This window comes from Microtus ochrogaster, linkage group LG1 (assembly GCF_000317375.1).
Source record: "Microtus ochrogaster isolate Prairie Vole_2 linkage group LG1, MicOch1.0, whole genome shotgun sequence".
Lineage (NCBI taxonomy): Eukaryota > Metazoa > Chordata > Mammalia > Rodentia > Cricetidae > Microtus > Microtus ochrogaster.
In genome coordinates, this window is record NC_022027.1 from 6658863 (window position 1) to 6663451 (window position 4589).

Genomic DNA, 4589 nt, shown 5'->3' on the forward strand with positions numbered 1-4589 from the left:
ATAGTGTTTTCTATTTCCATCTATTTGCATGCAAAATTAGAGAAGTCATTGTTTTTTACCGCAGCATAGTACAGCTCATTTTAAAAGGTTATGTAAAGTTTTAGTCTTTAAAAGCTATTTATGATATTAAAATATAGATTAGTTGTTAGTCATCTCTAAAAATCAAACTTATAGTTATATTAGATATCTTGTCAAGGTCATACAGAGATATATTTTAGATAGAAAATGGTCTTCAAATACTTCAAAGACAAAATATGACATTTAAAATATTTTTAAAAACATAAGGCTTTTCATGACAATGAGACCTGTCTGCTCCTGGCAGCATAGATCTACTTCAGAGAAGATAATGGGCATTGAAGAATGTCCATATGGAGTTCTTTTTCTTTTGGCAAAAACTAGTCATTTGGGCAAGAAACTGCCCTTACCTTGACTACTGACAATATGCTGTCCAAACTGGACAAGCAGGACACAAAAGAAAGCAATTGCCAAATGTTGTCAAGATAGGGTAGGATAATTCTTCAAAAATTCCTCCCTTACAGAAAAAGTCTGTGAAAATATTATTGGCCTGTAGACTTAAAATGGGTGCTCCAACATTGGAGAGGAACCTTGGAGTGACTGTCCAGGCATCCAAATAGCTCTCTATTCTTTCTGTATTTTTTGGAAGTTGCTTATAATTTGCTTTGTTTATTCAAGTAATATTATATCCTTCTGAGTTCTTTGATAGAATGGAAGACTAGTTAGTTAAGCTATACTTTTCCTCAGTTATGATACTAAGTAATTTAGGTACAAAACTTTGGACTCACCAACATAGAATAGATAATGGAGTATTTTCTTTGAATCTGCCAAATACAAAGGGACTGGATATTGTAAATGTAATCCTTACTTGATAGTTGTTCTTATTGTATATATTTTACTATGTTAGGGTTAAAACCTCTCCTTTTTGTTTAGACAAAAATGGGGAAGCCGGGAGGTGGTGGCGCATGCCTTTAATCCCAGCACTCGGGAGGCAGAGGCAGGTGGATCTCTATGAGTTCGAGACCAGCCTGGTCTACAGAGCTAGTTCCAGGACAGGCTCCAAAACCACAGAGAAACCCTGTCTCAAAAAACCAAAAAAAAAATGGGGAAATGTTGCGGAATAATCTTTTTGTACACTGTGAACATGTCTTACTCTGGTTTAATAAAAGGCTCAATAGTAAATGGCTAAGCAGAATTTGTCAGAGCAGAGAGAACACTAGGAAGAAGAAGGATGGAGCTGTGAGGAGACACCAGGGATAGAAAGCAAAAAGCATGGGATTTTTAAATTAAAGGTTATTGAGCCCTGTAAACATCATAGGTAAAAGATGTGGGTTAATTTAAGTTATAAACATTAGTTAGAAACAAGCCTAAGCTATTGGCCAACCTCCCCAGTCATTAAGTCGTGAAGGGTCTGCAGAAAAATCTAACTACAAATGACCTGAGTTTAATTCATGAATTCACATGGCAGAAGTAGAGAACTGTTTGCCACAAGTTGTTTTATGAGTTCTATATCCATGAGTTTGTGCACTTGGGAACACACATATAGAAACATGGGTGTGCCTGGAGAAAAGACAGCACCTTCAACAAATGGATGTCTGCATGTAGAAGAATGCAAATATATCCATACTTATCACCCTGCACAAAGTTCAACTTCAAAAGGATCAAAACCTCAACATACAACCAGACACACTGAACCTGAGAGAAGAGAAAGTGGGAAACAGCCTTGAACTCATTGGCACTGGAAACTTCCTGAACAGAACACTGATAGCACAAAAACTAAGATAAACAATTAATAAATGGTACTTCATGAAACTGAAAAGCTTCTGCAAGGTAAAGGGTACTATAATTTGGAAAAGGCAGCAGCCTACAGAATGGGAAAAATTTTTCCAACTGTATACCTGATAGAGGACTAATATCCAAAATATATAAAGAACTCTAGAAACTAGCTATCAAAAAATCGCAAATAATCCAATTTTAAAATGGGGTACAGCTCTAAAAGGAATTCTCAATAGAGGAAGCTCAAATGGCTGACAAAGAAATGTTCAACATTCTTAGCTACCAGGGAAATACAAATCAAAACTACTTTGAGGTTCAATCATATACCTATCAGGATGGCTAAGATCAGTTAACACAAATGACAGCTCATGATGGTGAAGATGTGGTATAAAGGGAACACTCATGCTTTGCCGGAGTGAAAACTCATGCAACCACTATGGAAATCAATATCATGGTTCCTCAGAAGGTTGTGAACCCACCTTCCTCAAGATTCAGTAATACCACTCTTGGGCAAAGGATGCCCCCATCCTACCACAGAACACTTGCTCAACTATGTTCATTGATGATTTATTTGTAATAGCCAGAAACTGTAAACAACCTACCTATTCCTCAACTGAGGAATGGCTAAAGAAATTGTGGTACATTGAGGGGTATTTGAGGCATGATGTGGAAACCTAGTGCAGTGGAAACTTTTTAAAATATATGAAGGCAATCCTAATGAGGTTTCCCAATAATGATAGATACAAAGTCTGAACTGGCCATCTTTTGTTACCAAATGAGGCTTCTAGTAGCAGGACAGGGTTGCATTTAATTGAGTTGTTGGCCAAGAGGGTTCCCATGAAAATCCACCAAACAATCCAGGCTGCTGCTTAAACAATGAGTTGCTGTCTGCAAAGGGACATTAGTGATCCATTAATGAGGGTAACACCCACATAACTCATTGAACATGGAGAAGTTGAACTGGTGCCTACATAGAGCCTTCACTTCTATTGTCTTAGGGTTTTTTATTACTATGACAAAACACCACAACCAAAAAGCAAGTTTGGGAGGAAAGGGTTTATTTGGCTTATGCTTCTACATTGCTGTTCATCACTGAAGGAAGTCAGGACAGGAACTCAAACAGGGCAAGAACCTGGAGGCAGGAGCTGATGCAGAGGCCATAAGGGGTGCTGCTTGCTGCCTTGCTTCTCATGGTTTGCTCAGTCCCCTTTCTTATAGAACCCAGGACCAGTAACCCAGGTATGGCACTGCCCAATATGGGCTGAACCCTCCTCCATTGATCACTAATTTAGAAAAGGCTTTACAGCCGGATCTCATAGAGACATTTCCACAACTGTGGTTCCTTCCTCTCTGATAACTCTAGCTTGTGTCAAGTTGACACACAAAACCAGATAATATGTTTTAGTTCTTTTGATGCAGGAAGATACTCTGTAGGCTACCAAAGGAGAACTATAAATAACAATACAGCCACAAAACTTTGGCCTACAACCTGCCCCCTCCCTGCAAGATATGCTGGGGCAATGGTGACAAAGAACTGGTGAGAGCAGCTAACCCCTTTTGTCTTATTTGGCTTATGGTAAACTGTATGAGATGGAGCCCATATCAACACTGAATGACTGACCTTTTTCTAGAGACTAGACACTCAGAAACCTAGGGTAAAACCAAATACTACTGGTCTTTAAAAAAAAATAGTATCAGGGCTGGAGAGATGGCTCAGAGGTTAAGAGCATTGCCTGCTCTTCCAAAGGTCCTGAGTTCAATTCCCAGCAACCACATGGTGGCTCACAACCATCTGTAATGAGGTCTGGTGCCCTCTTCTGGCCTGCAGGCATACACACAGACAGAATATTGTATACATAATTAATAAATATATTTTTTAAAAAAATAGTATCAATAAAATTATTTCTAATGAAATCTGTTATATCCATAGATCGGTGCCTTATTCAGTCACCATCAGAGAAGCTTCCTCCTTCAGCAGTTGGAATAGATGTAGAAACACACAACTAATATTGCTCAGAGAGTCCTTGGAACACACAGCTCTACATGGGACATCTCCATCAAATCTTCCTCATCCCAGAGATCAGAGAACCATGCAGAATAGGAGGCAGAAAGTGGGTAAGAGTCAGAGGGGATGGAGGACATCAGGAGAACAAGGTCCTCTGAATTAACATGAGCTAAGTTCATATGAATTCCCAGAGTCTAAAGCAGTAAGCACAGGACTTACACAGGTCTGCATCAGGTCCTCTATGCATATACTGTAGCTTTCAGCTTAGTATGCTTTATGAGACTGCTGAGTGTGTGAACCAGTAGGTCTCTGACTCTTGTGCTTGCTCTTGGGACTCTTTTACCTCTGTTGGTTTGCTTCATCCAGACTATCAAGTGATGGCTTTCGTTTTGTCTCACTATTATTTTGTCATAATTGGTTGTTACCTCTTAGAAGCCTGTTCTTTCTTTTTGTGAGTGGGTTTTTGAGACAGGGTTTCTCTGTAGCTTTGGAGCCTGTCCTGGAACTTGCCCTGTAGACCAGGCTGACTTCAGACTCACACAGATCCAGCTGTCTCTGCCTCCTGAGTACTGAGATTAAAGGCGTGCACCCTCACCACCTGACAAACCTGTTCTTTTCTAATGAGACAGAGAGAAAGAGAGTGGATCTGGAGGGAAGGGGAGATAGGGAGGAACTACAAGAAGCAGAGGGAAGGGAAACTATAATCAGCAAAAATTTCATGAGAATCTATCTTCAATAAAAGGGAAAAAATTTAAAAAAGAAAACATGAGTGTACACATGGACATACACACAA